This window comes from Canis lupus, chromosome 18, assembly GCF_048164855.1.
Source record: "Canis lupus baileyi chromosome 18, mCanLup2.hap1, whole genome shotgun sequence".
Lineage (NCBI taxonomy): Eukaryota > Metazoa > Chordata > Mammalia > Carnivora > Canidae > Canis > Canis lupus.
In genome coordinates, this window is record NC_132855.1 from 28,549,762 (window position 1) to 28,564,518 (window position 14,757).

Below are 14,757 nucleotides of genomic sequence, written 5' to 3' on the forward strand. Positions count from 1 at the left end.
GCCGCTTTTCATAGCTGAATGGCTGGAATTAAATAGCATGAGTCAGACAGACCATTAAAATAACAGTAGCTTCAAATTATGACTCTGACACTTTCTGTATGATGTGAACAATTATACTCCAAAGCCATTGCCTCCTTATCTGTAAACAGGATAAAAATATATACCCTGTAATGTTACGTTGTTGTGAGCTTAGATGCAGTAATGTATAAAGTGATTAGAAGAGTTCCTGGTACTATAAGTACCTACAAATAACTCTGCATTTACTCTGATAATGAAATTTATGTCCTAATATCACTATTCCTATAGATGAAATATCCTCTCCCCTTTAAACTTGGAAAGGAAAAAAAAAAACACTTATATCCTAATAAACTCACAATGCTGGAATGCTTGGAACTATGGAAAAATTATGACATGAGAGATCCTTCAGAGGGGCTCAGCAATCTATTATTTTTGCCCAGTAGATGTCCCAAGAAATAGAGAATTCTTCATCACGTGTAATGGACGATCAGGCTTCAAAACGCTTTTCCAAGGAGTGGTACCACCAGTGAAAAATAGAACTGCTAATTTCACATCTCTTAAAAGCACCCTGTATCTGAGCTTAGGTCTTCAGAGTGTGAACAGCCCAAACATTTAGCTTTGCTGTTTTATCTGAGTAGATGAAATTAGAAGTCAGCTAATATTAATGACTATGTTTACAGTAATCTTCAGTCAATGAAAATCAGTCATGGTTACACTAGCTAATAACGAAAATTCCTTCTTAAAGATCCCAGTCATAAAAGTAAAATCTCAAAAACACCCCATTAATAATGGTTTGTGGACAAACAATACTGAGTTACCTATTATCAGAGTTTATAGTAATTAGAGCTGTGTAGAAGAAAGTTAAAACTAGCCAAACCATCTTTCTACAGGTAAAACAAACACACTTATAAAATACAGAAAACTATGGTCCCTCACATGTATACTAAATTTAAGAAAAAAAAAAAAAAGAAGTGTAGGTCATGAATACTCCTCATCGTTACTTAAATGCCAAAACTAAAAATTGGCCACTGGAATACAATAAACCTTGAAAAGTACTCTCTCCTGGAAATAGGCATTTCTTTTAAAAGTATTCTTGGTCTTACCCTAGAGGGAAAAATTATTAAAATAAATTAACATTTTACTGGGTCTCTAATTGGAAGTGGCTGTTCTCAACAAATATGTTTATCAAACAGTGTGACTGGCAAAATGTATTACTGTAGCTGTAGTTATCCAAATTACATGCTGTCTAAAGTAAAAAGGGCAAAAGCCATCTGGCTCATATAACTTGCATTTTCTAGACAGCTTGCAGCTGGTTCTGATTAAGCAGCATCTCAGAACTCCAACAGATCTATTTTTATCCCTGGAAGTATATTTTTAGGGCTCACACATCCAAGGCACAATGCATTTGCATTAATAAATGAACAACTACCTTCGATAAGGAAAAGGTTTATGTAAAACTGTGGTTTGGTCTTCAGCTATACCAGATGGGCTACAAATTGAATATGGTAGCCTGAAACCTAATTTTGAGAACCTCCTCCTTTCTGGATGTTCCAAGAGAGAGAGACACATAAAATACACCTTTTCTGTCTTACGAAACAATCAAAAGGAGATAGCTCAGGGGTGCCTGGGTGGCTCAGATGGTTAAGCATACTCTTGATTTCAGCTCAGGTCATGCTTTTGGGTCATGAAATCAAGCTCCAAATCAGGCTCTGCACTGAGGATGGAATATGCTTGTGACTGTCTCTCTTCCTCTCCCTCTGCTCCTCCCCTCACTCACACATTTTTATGTGTGTCCTCTCTCAAATAGATAAGTAAATAAAATCTTAAAAAAAATAAAGATGGCTCAACAAGATACTTGACTGTATTATCTTATTCATCTTATGAAGTTGGTACAATTATCAACAGATGAGGAAACAAAAGTTTAGAGAGGTTAGATAACATTCTCAGTGTAAAAAGCAGTGAATAATGCAACAAGGATTCACACCTGTCTCCTCTAGCTCCAGAGCAAGAGCTCACCACCGACAGGGTTAATGAATTTCAATAAATCACTTTTTCATAATAGAATTTAATAATATTGTATAAAGAAGTAATCATAAAGGCTGATGGAAGAACATCCTAGAATTGAATCTTATAATAATAAAAATGATGAATAATAAATAAGGAAACTTTTTTTTATTTGGGGGAGGGGGAGTAGAGCCAGAGGTGAGGGAAGGGCAGAGAAAGGAGAGAGAGAATCTCAAGCAGGCTCCACACCCAACATAGAGCCTGACATGGGGCTTGATCTCACAATGTTGAGATCATGACCTAAGCCAAAATCAAGAGTTGTACACTTAACTGACTGAGCCACCCAGGTGCCCTTGTTTTCTTTCATTTAAGTCTCCACAGTGGTTTTCCTCATCATCCTATTCATCATCATCCTAACCATCAAATTAGGACAAAGGCAGTCTTGGGTGCTAGACAGAAACATTAAAAAAGGCAGATTACTAAAAAGATAAGCATTCTAATTTTTTATAATACTCTGTCTAAAAGAAACTCAGTGAATCACTGATCTCAGTAAACAGCCTGATCTTTTAGTAACTAAAGAATCCCTTCCAAGAGAATCCTTGCACCTTAACCTTTATCGCATGCCACTTAGCCCTTTGCTCACTCCCCTGCAGTGGTCTTTTGTGCCTGAAATATGAACTCTCTCTCTCCCCTCCATAACTCCACACCTTTCCATGCATCCTCCTCACTTGTCACTCCTTCCCCATTATTTACTTACATTATACACTGTACTCACTTGAATAGAAATAATCACAATGACCATACTTTACATGAACAAATCTATGCTTTAAACATTGTTTATTTATGTCTTTCCAGCTGCACTTCACAATGTCTATTATCATAGGACCTAGGTTTTCACTGTACATTTTTCATCCCAAGAGCTTAGAATAGTAAGTAGCACTCAGAACCTTTTGCTGAATGCAGGAGTACAAAACTCATTCTTTCCAGGGACAGATTTAAAATACCCATTATCAAGTAGATCTTTCTGTTCGCGATTAACAGGCACCAGCAAACATCTCTACATGTAACTTCATCATAGAGACCAAGTCAAATAACAGTCATGGATACTATGACTGTATCAGAAGAAAACCATGAGGATACCAACACTTGCACCAAAGTTCATCATTCTCTCATGCAAAGGCAAAACTTACATTGGACTTCTCTCAATATATCACAGCACAATCAGTCTCAAAACAAACATCAGAAACTCATTCACTAAGTACTGTATTTGTATTCAAGATACACTATCAGGGCCTGAAAATCTATTTTTTTTTTTAAGTCTTAGATCTGCAGAGGTGCCTAGGTGGCACAGTCGGTTATGCCTCCAACTCTTGGTTTTGGCTCAAGTCATGCTCTCAGGGAGAAGAGATCAAGCCCCACACCAGGTTCCGTGCTCAACAAGGAATCTGCTTATGACTTTCCCTCTCCCTTTACCCCGCACCCTGCACACACACTCTCTCTCTCAAACTTTTTTTTTTTAAGTCCCAGATTAATAGTATTGGGACTGTGAGTTAGTGGGCTTCTTTGATGGGTGAATTTTTACACAGGCACAAAGGTGGTGAAGCCCAACTCACTAAGAGCTTTGTAAGCTGCTTTAAAATGTAAGTTAAATGTTGTGTAGATGGTTACTGATGGGATTCCCAAATCATTAATCCAAGACTGACATTTTCTCCTTTTATTATCAGACATTCTCCTTCCACAACTATAGTTACATGCTTTTATGTCTCCAGGGGACTTTGCATGCATTTTAAGTAATTATGGTCATATTTACCATCAGGACTCCAAAGGAAAGGCCGCCCTGTATAAAAATGTTAGGGAGTATTTTATTCCTATCCTTGACGTCATTGCCATGCTCTCTTTACAAATAAATACCTTCTGATGGTAAAAACAGATAATAATGAATGGTTGCCAAGTTTCCTCTCCTCCAGAATGTCATGGAGGATTAAGTGTTAAAATGATGAACTTAGCTATAAATAAAAGGGATCATTTCACTATGAATAAATAAAAATTGTCAATTTATAACATGAGAAACTCCTCAGGCCCAAATTCAGAAGAGGAAAGGAAGAAAATCTCAGTTTAATTTACAACCTTGAGCTGAAAAACACAGTCCATATTAACTTAGTTTTGGTTCCACATCATATAGCAACTCCCAAAAAACAAAAACAATACTTTCCTGATTCTGGTGTGTCATAGGGTGCAAAGAAAGAAAAGGAAGTGACTGGTTTAAAATAGGCCTTCTAAGTGACTCAATTACATTACATTGAACTCTTTTCAACATCCACTAGTTCTAAAGGTAAAATGTGGATTCTAGTTGAAAAAGGTTTAAAATGATGGTACAAGCTGATTTACATTACAGTATCTGAAATAAGAAACTCTCTTAGCCAGAAGTTACATTATTAGATAAGTGATAAATGCCCAAAGGTGATGATTCTCATCAGCAATTTACTGAATGTGAATTGTTTGAAAAGTAGCGATCTCATGATAAATTCAAAGTTTCTCCATTAGACTCTCAGTTCTTTGAGAGTCAGATCTAGGTCTTATTCAAGGCTGTAGCACTGGACATAGTAGAATATCTGGATTTTATATGGTATTCCAATGTCTGATGAACACATTTAAGTCTGAAAAAAATCCAACTATGTGCCTCACTTTCCTCATTATATCAGTAGAATGTTTACAGTATATATTGTTTGTAGTTGTCCTTAGTAGACAAAAAGAGAATACCAGTTCTTTTCAAAAAAACTACATACTACTCTTTTCCCTTAAAAAACTGTTCCCATTTCTGATTTGAACCAAGGGAAATCTGAACTAACTCTTCTGACTGCTGTACAGTCAACAACAATCAGAGCTGCATCTCAGTGATTCAATTCCACAATTTGGTCCAGATAATATAGCAGCCTTACATTTATTTCACTTAATAGAAGATTATAGTTTATACAACATAATTAATAAACAGATAGCAAAGCATATCTTAAGTAAAAGTCTAATTTTTCTCGAAATTTTCTTTCCATACTCTATGTTATCAATGATGACTTCGTTACAACTTAGAATGGATGTGCTAGGACATTTTGGATACAAATGATTAAGTCTACCACACAAATTAGAAATGATTTAAGATTAGGAGAGTTATTTTTTGTTTTGTTTGCTGCAGGTGATGTTAAGGGAAAAAAGAGAGCTAGCTATTGAGATAGAAAATATGAAATGTTATGATCTGGGTAGCTATTAAGAAACAGTTCTTTCAAAAATAAAATAAAATAAAATAAAAAAATAAAACAGAAACAGTTCTCTCTCAAATGGAGGATTCAGTAAGTTTTTTACATCATGTTTACTATGCCTGCTCTTCTTTCCCACACATTTCTTATCCCTCCATTGTTAAATTAATGATTAAACTGACCAGGTTGATCTGAAATCACCCACAGGTAAACCAGTAGTTCTTTTAAAGGGAATCATATAAAAGTACTACCAAAGCCAAATGATACACCTAAAAACTGTGTTTTTAAAACACAAATATAAAGATTCAATATATGTAACAATAATAATAAATAATTGCATGTGTGTATGTAATAAAAGACATGATAGGAATAATAAATATAAGCATACTTGCTTTTTTTGTGGCTAAGACTTCCCACTAAATTTATATTTTCCTGTTGGCAAACTGAACTCCAATAAAAAATAAATAAATAAATAAATGTATATTTTCCTGATAATCTTTTCTTCTCTATACTTTCCCTCATTATTAAATTGAATACATTCTTATAAGATGTCTCAAATAATTTTTTTCAAAGAAGTGCATAAATTAAACATAAACACTTGGACTAAATTTATTATCAAGTGTCTGCTACTCTTAATTCTGCACTTGAACTTACTCTGAGGTTACAGAACTTGGACCACTAAAATCATTTCAGTGTGCCTCCCAAAAGAGAATTTTTAAAAGGCATCCATTTATTCAAGTCAATGGCCCTGTGTATATCCAAATTATATTTTATGATTCAGATAGGAAACCAACTCCTCATTATTCTTTCATCTCCTGTAACCACAAGAATAATCATGTAACTGAAAGGGCTGAAATTCAAGGAGTCTCTCTGGGAATATTTATCCCCCCCACATCCCCACCTTTCTTTTCTTTTTTATAATGGGATCCTGGCCAAGAGAAGTGTTCTCGTACATAAAAAGAATTACACAAAAGAGAAAGTCCAAAGACAGTCATCCATTGGGATTTCTTTATTTACGTCACTGAGGTCCTGCTTATTCCTGACCTAATTTGCCAATACAAAAATATTTTTAAATAAAGCATACATTATAAAACTGAAATAATGAAATGAGCTTGAGTGTGCATTTAAATAGGAGAGTTTAAATAACTGATGTACACAGAATTCCAGAAATGATTACTATATTATATGTTTGTTTTATTTTCCAAAACTCCTGAGTATCTTTTATCCCCTCCTTGTCACCAATTAACAGCTGCAGTGATAGAAACTATAATTCACATGCCAAAGATGTACAGTGTAAAGTTTCCGTGGCTATAGAACACAGACTGTTTTCTACAATTTCAATCAGATTTTCATAAGAATATGTTTTCTTGGTTCAAGAATTTTTCATTGACATACTGTCAGTTTCAAAATTAACATCACTAACACATCTATATTTGCATCTTGTGTATGCTAAATCCTATCAAAACCCAGAAGTAATACCAATGAATGTTTGAGAGACCACCCCAGAAGATGCAGGAGTATATGCTCCAATTTTTCCTTGAGTGCCAACCCCAAAACAAAAGCTTTTTTAAAAGAAATAAATCAAATATGGAACTACCTGGAGATTACCAAAATAATACTCATAACATGTACATAATTATTTCATATTAAAGAAAACTATGGAATTTAATTGAGATACAGAAAATAATCCTAAATGAGATTATAAGATTAAAAAAATCAAACGTTCTCAAGTAATTTTGTAGACATAAAATAGCAATTAAAATTAATATAAAACTTTCATTAGTTTTAAAAATAAACAGGTGAAAATATGCTATTTCTCTGTGCTACCACAGTACTATATTCACCTCTCTTTTATGTTTTTTATCACATTATAAATGGGTTTTTTTTTTTTTTTTCATGTCTATTTTCCTTGGAAGATGTTGATTACCAGGGCGGGAAACTGGGTATTGTTCATTTCTCTACCCACATTTTTTCTGGTATATAATAGAAGCTCAATGATTTTTTAAAAGAAGATCTGAGCCAACCAGATTTTAAAACTTATTATAAAGCAACAGTATTTTTTTTTTTATTTTTTTGAGAGAGAAAGTGACAGCAAGCGAAGGAGAGGACAGGCAGGGGGTGGAGAGGAAGAAAGAGAATCTCAAGTTGACTTCCCACAGAGTGCAGAGCCCAAGACAAGGTTTGATCTCATGACCCTGAGATCATGACCTGAGGCAAAATCAAGAGTCAAATGCTAACCAACTAAGCCACCCAGGGCCCTAAAGCAATTAATAGTTTAAATAACTTGGTTTTGATATTTATTTTTGAAATACATCAACAAATAAGAATAGAAAGTCCAGGAAAGTTTCTAATATACGTAAAAATATTAATAAAAAGGAAGTTCAAAACAATAGCTATTTAATAAATAATACTAAGATAACTGGTTGGTGATTTGAGGTAAATTGGGTCAAAATTTATAAAGTATAATATAGTCGTAATACAAATGCCTCCTTATCTTTTTCTGTGTATGTGTGGCTGAGTATATACGTATAAATATATGATCTAGTTTTAGCATAAAATAAAATCGGGTATTTCTGCAAGAATGATAGCTTTCTAAACCTTGAGTATTTAATAAAAGAAACAAAAAGATGTTAAGTTTTGTGTAACAGTTCAATCTTTAACTTCTAAGAAAAGTAATAGTCATGGTAAAAAGAAAACAACATATTGCAGAAATATTTATCAAATACAAGTGATCAAAGGTTTTCTTCTATGTTACAAAAGGGGATAAACAATCTGACAGAAAAACAAAATTCAGAAGAAAAATGAGGCAATAATATGGAGGATCTACAAATGGGAATCAAATTATTAAGTACACATAAAAAAAAGAGAGCAACCAAGCATTTTATTTATCAAAGTGAAGCAAATTAAGGCAACGCTGAAGTATCATTTTACATTTAACTAACAAATACAAAAGTTCTCAGACACCATATCCAAGTTCTTAGAAAAATAGATAAACCTATACATTATTGCTGGAAATTTACAGTAGAAAGCCCACTTGACAAAGCACTTCAAAAGCCATTTTTCAAAAATCACATCCCTTGACCCATAAAAATATTTGATACTTTTAACCTAATAACATCAGGCCAGAAAGTTTAAACTGAGTAAATAACCACCTACACACAAAAAAAGAGGCATATTCAAACAGATTTTTGTGGGGATGTAATATACAGTAGCAAAACATTATAAGTCTAAATCTTTAACATCAGAGGAATAATTAAGTAAACTACTGATTATCGAACAAACACTCACAGAAACCAGTCATTAAAGAATATATAATACATGAAAAGGGCAATATAAACTGAAAATGAATATGACTTGAAGCCAAAAGGAAACAAACTGCACAGGTTGGTATGGTAAGGAATATCTCCCTTCTGTTGGTAATATTATTCTATAATTAAAAATTGAGAAAAATGGTTATATAAATTACTGGTAGATGTTTAAAACTAGAGACACACACAAGGATCACATATGAGGCCAAAGCTAAAAGCAAAATTAATTTCTTCGAAAGAAAATTACAGCTTCTGAAATGTAGTACATGCCCTGGCATTTAAATGGAAAAAAGGCTAAAAATAATGGGGAAGTTACTACAGTAAATAAATGAAAGACAAAATAAAAATGCCTATGCAAAGTATTTTCTCCATGGAGATCAAGAACTAAAGCTGATTTTAAGATAAAAAACAGCAGTTATTTGGTCCATTCAAAGAAGCTAGAAAACAAAAGAGAGTATTACAAAAAAAAAAAAAAAAAACTTTCCCTGTGACTAATTTTTTTTCACTTTCCCCCACCAGTCATCCCTCTTAACTCCTGTCTCCTGTGCACCAATAGTAGCCCATTGGTGTCTAACCAATGACTGCATGGTTGCAATCAGTTTGTGTACATTCATCATTTGCACACAAACTTTAATATTAGCTTTAAAAAGAACACTGAAAAAGAATAAAGGAACATTGATGCAGAGGTTTGGAGAAAGGGCAAGCTACACCTTATATCTGTATAACATTACTTGTAAAATACAGTGCTCCTTCTAATTTTAGTTTCATTAAGTGGAATGAAAACGAGAAAATTTGTTATGCCCGGGTGTTCACACAACTCTACCCGGATTAGCCACTGTGTTGAGACACATCTGGTGTGCCAGAAACAAACTAGGAAGTGCTGTGTAGGAGGAAAGAAAATTAAAAGTTGTCAAACATATTTCTTTAGGCACTAAACATAATCTGTTATTCTAATTATTTTCCTGATATTGATGTAGCCAAATTAATTATTATACAAACTAAAGTAAAACTTTTAGGTTCCCCCGAAACTTTCCCTTCACTATTTCTTACATGGCATGTCCACGTAACACCCCATACACACAAACACATATACATTATATTAGGAAATTTTCTCCTTAAGTTATTTTATACCTTCTATTAGATTATCCTACATTCCTCAAAAATATCCATATATTTTATGCTTCTTTATCTGTTAATAACTGGACACTTATTTCCTCAATATTCCCCTTATAATCAGAGCAACTACGACTACATGACAATTTTAGGCCAAATCCAATGACAACAATGAAGACAACTATAAACAGTTTGACAGTGGGAAATAAATTGCCTGGAATCATCAACTGATTTCACACAGACAACCAAAGAGTCTATATTTATTTATTATATTTATTTATTAATATTACATTATACAAAATTAAGGCTCATAGTCTTTTGATGCACAGTTCACCTTTAAAAATGCAAGCTAGGAACCTCAGATATCTTTCTAGTTCTGTTTTCCTACATAATAGTGTAGTATTATAGAAAAACACTTTAAAATACAGGTAAACACTGATCCACTACCTCAAACTAGGAATGTGAAGACTGTTCAACAGCTAAGATTTATAAAGCATTTATGATGTTTCAAACACTGTTCTAAAGTGCTTTCCAGGTATCAATTCACTTAATTCTCACAAGACTTTTGAAATAGACAGCATTAATTAGCATGCCCACTGTGCAGATAAGCAAACACCAACAGGGAGATTGTGAAAGTCAGTTGGTGGAACTGAGTTTCAATCCAGGTCCATAGGTCTCCGCTGCTAGTCTCTGCTGGCCCAGTGCCTTCCGCTGTTTATCATGATTACCTTTGTGTAACTTGCTGTGTGCCACTCCTCAGGGGCCCTTGACAGGCCCACTAAGCAAAAACATTATGATGATTCAAGAGATGTCAGTTTAACCACTTCTTCAGAAACAATCTTAAAGGTGATGGTTTTGATTCCAAGAATGTACTAAAATATCTTAAATCTTAACATCTTAAAACATAAAATCTGAAATCTACTCTGCAATTCAGTATCCTTTTAACTAAATGGCCTTGAACCTACTAAAAGGAAGCAAAATCTAAATGAGTGTACTAGTGGGAGGAGAATCTGTAAGAGTCCAGTACATTATCATTTTTTATTAGTTTTAATTTACCTCTGAATGAAGTAAAAGTGTCTATGCACAGATGCAACATCTTTCACAAGGCAAGAAACCCTAAAGAAAGAAATCTTAATAGGAAGGATACTGTTAAACATTCTTTAGGCTCATAGGTAGCTCTCTTCAACTGTTGGTGGAGAAGGTAAAGAAACAAGGTGATCACTTAAAAAATATCTGAAAAAATACAAAGTCATGAAACCTAGTAGACATTTAATTCCATCAAACTAAAAATCAACTAGAAAGTCTAAGACACTTCTATGACCTGAAATTTTACTTAATTCAGATTCAGAAAGAGACAGAATCAAAACAAAATAAAATCATTTGACTCTGCCTATAGGTACTGGGGAACATATTTATTAAAATATAATGGTGGGTGCTGACAGAGCTGAAGCAGGACAACAAATAGATAGGAAAAGTCTCCCCTCAGCTTTCTCTTAAAAATGTCAGAAGATGGGCTTAGCGGTTTGGCGCCGCCTGCAGCCCAGGGCGTGATCCTGGAGACCCCGATGGAGTCCCACATCCGGCTCCCTGCATGGAGCCTGCTTCTCCCTCTGCCTGTGTCTCTGCCTCTCTCTGTGTCTCTCATGAATAAATGAATAAAATCTTTTAAAAAAAAATGTCAGAAGATGGGATACCTGAGTGGCTCAGTGGTTGAGCGTCTGCCTTCAGCTTGGGTCCTGATCCCGGGGTCCTGGGATAGAGTCCCACATTAGGCTCCCCGCAGAAAGCCTGCTTCTCCCTCTACCTATATTATCTCTGTCTCTCTCTGTGTGTCTCTTATGAATAAATAAATAAAATCTTTTTTAAAATGTCAGAAGAACAATACCCTGGTGATGACAGAGTAAAAGTTCTTCATTTCCCATTATTCAGAATATTCTGAGCATGTGTTCAAAGCACTCTCGTCACCACTGCTTAATTCTCATTTATTTTCCTCAAATGCAAATGGTCAGTTGCCTAGGCTGACTTCTTTACCCTTGCTTTTTTGACTCGATTCAGGATTATAATGGGAACATAACTCATTATGTAGGGGGAAAAATGTAAATGACACTGCTGTCAGAATGCTGATGGGAAACAGGAGTGGTAAGGCAAAAAAGAAAAGAAAAGAAGAAAAAGAAAAAGACGAAGATGAAGACACTCACCAAAAGGTGACCTACCTGAAAGGAGCTGCTTCCTATGAGTGGTGGAGGGCTGCTTTCATTGGCCAGAGTCCTTGGAAAGCACCCGAGTGATAGGCTCTTGGCCTCCCAGTGAGGTCTCTCAGAGATACTGCCCTGACAGACCTTCCTGAGAGTGGTCCTGCATGGGGGTAGGGTGGGGACTTGCCAATCCACACTTCTCCATCAAGGACTGGGTGGCTAAGTTCAGTAGAGAGCCCTGGGAGGCACAGGAAGCCAGCTTCAGCCTTGAGTCTACCATGTGGTCCAAAACCCAATATTATTTGTAAGAAGGCAATAATTTTGATCTATTTCCCTTTCTCTTTTTTTTTTTTCCCCTTTCTCTTATATGTATTTCTTGATGGCTTCAAACGAGAATGGTGTAGTACATAATATTTTGAAATCCTAACCAAATGTAAAACAGGTTTGTTTGTTTGTTTTTTCTGGTTTTCCAAATTCATCAAAGTATGGGGAGTTATTTTAAAAGCATTAAGGAAAACAACCTAAAGATACAAAATCTGAGATAGAGAAGAAGGATGGATCTTAAGCATTTTCGGAGAACGGAGAGATGGCTTCCACAGACCAGCTCAGTTGAGAAGTGGTCATAAGTTCCAGCCTAAGCTTCCTGTGTCAAATAAGTAGGCCCAGCTCCCCTGAGCCTGAAATGAGAGCGCTGGAAAAGGCCATCTTCAAGGCACCTAGAGGCACCAACATTCTATGATGTTATAACTAAAATTAACTAGCTTTGGCAGTACTTTTAAGGTGAAAAATGAAAACCCACATCAGTCCCACATCATAAGACTAAAGCCAGCCAGAGCCAGAGAAATCTCTCAGAAAGAAGAAAACGTTGTTGATTTGCAATAACTTTAGAAACTGGTGAAGAAAGAAAAAAATATACTGAGAAATTAAAACAGGACATTGACCTCTGTGAAAAGATCAGATACAAGAAGAATAAGCACTGTACTAAGGGAAAAGTCACTTTTCCTTGTATTATTTTTAAAGTACATATGTCCTTGGAAATATTATTAAAAATATTGAATCCTCATTGCTCAATGGTGTTAGTCCACTTCCAAAATCCAATAAAATCCCAAATTAGCTTGCAGATGAATGATGGCTTTAAGAGTTTATCCAGAATCTAGTGTGATCCTATAGATGGGTTGGGCCAAACTCCTCAGAAAATGCCAAGAAACATTTGTGCCAAGCCAAAAAGTGCTGAAATGTTCCACTGACATAGAACCCACAAGTCAACATGAAGCTTTCACTGGAAGATACAGCCTTTGCGTGCAGTTTTCCAGGGATCCAGCCAAAACTCAGAGATTATTGAAAAAGGCTCTCAAAACCAAAATGATTCCAAATAGAGATTTGCATGACAGGGGAATTCTGAATGGAAATTTATCATTCACAACCAATAGATTCAGTAGCTGGTCCCATTACATCAGAGAATTTTAATTCTTCCTGGAAATTCTTCACAAATTACAGGTAACTGTAGTCTGAGCAGAACTTCTGTGTATTTTTAAACAAGTCAATTGTTTCAATGAGATAAGTACATTATTTCCACCAGACAGATAATTGTTTTCTTGTTCAATTGCATTACATTTGTGTATCCAGGTATAAAATGTTACAAATGGAAAATTACTGAGAAGCAAAGCAGTCATTAGTGTGACTTCTAAATGGAGCAGAGATGTCACAAGTTTTTCTAATGCTTTTTTATGTTCCCAAATATGTATATTTTATTTTTTAATCTCTTCTATATCTGATTACAAAGCAAATAGTAAAAGCAGATCCCCATGCCCATACACAACAAAAACAAAACTAAGGAGTCAGCTGACCAACATGAATAACTAAGTGATTTGAGTATGAATATACACAAAAGTAAAATAAATTACTTATCTTCATAAGAAATCCAGAAATTTGGGATCTCTGGGTAGTAAAAATAAATAATTTTCAAGTATCACTACTGGAAATAGGCAATATTTCTAGATATTACTCTGTAGATAGAGAAATTGTATCAGAAAAGTGCCTATCTGATTGCTGTGGTGACATTGTCTATTTCCTGAGAGAATTCTTACCTATTAACTGTCATCAATTAAGAAGAGCCTCAAAGCAAACAAAAGAGACATTAAATACAAAACAAAACAAAACAAAACCAAAAAACCCAGCACTTTGTTAGTCAAAGGCAGATTATTTTCAGATGGAATCTGCAAATAATAGATTTGGTCACTAAGAAAGAATGACCACAGAGAGTGTAGTGTGCCCTTACACACCAGAAAGTATGAAGACAGACAATTAGAATTAAAAATAGTATTTAACACACAATGCATATCTTGGGGGCACAAGTTCCACTTAATAAACAAAATGTTTTTTTTAATGTTAGTATCTAAATGCCTTTGGATTAAAGCTTATGGCACCTATTCCCCATCTGTTCAATAGTTTCTGTATCACATATAGTATATCAACATATATACTGTACATTTTTTTAAATCACATTTTTTCCAAATTTCTTAGAAATTCGTCATATTTTAAATTGTACGGTGAAAAAATTGTTAAAGGGTATATACTATAATTTAAACATAATGCTTTGATCAAATACCCAAATTGATTAAAAATGGGTATTGTGAGGGCAGCCCTGGTGGCTCAGCAGTTTAGCGCCACCTTTGGCTCAGGGCCTGATCCTGGAGATCCGGGATCAAGTCCCACGTCGGGCTCCCTGCATGGAGCCTGCTTCTCCCTCTGCCTGTGTCTCTGTCTCTGCCTCTCTCTCTCTCTCTCTCTCTGTCTCTAATAAGTAAAATAAAATCTTTTTTTAAAAAAATGGGTATTGTGAGATTGTATGATGTTAGCACAGATCTAGAA

At 34.8% G+C, this 14,757-nt stretch overlaps 1 protein-coding gene across 4 annotated transcripts in view; it reads right to left on the reverse strand.

The window, feature by feature from the left end:
• Window positions 1-14,757, reverse strand: part of HDAC9 (histone deacetylase 9) — a 911,611-nt gene that overhangs the window by 794,708 nt on the left and 102,146 nt on the right. The gene's annotated exons all lie outside the window — the stretch shown is intronic.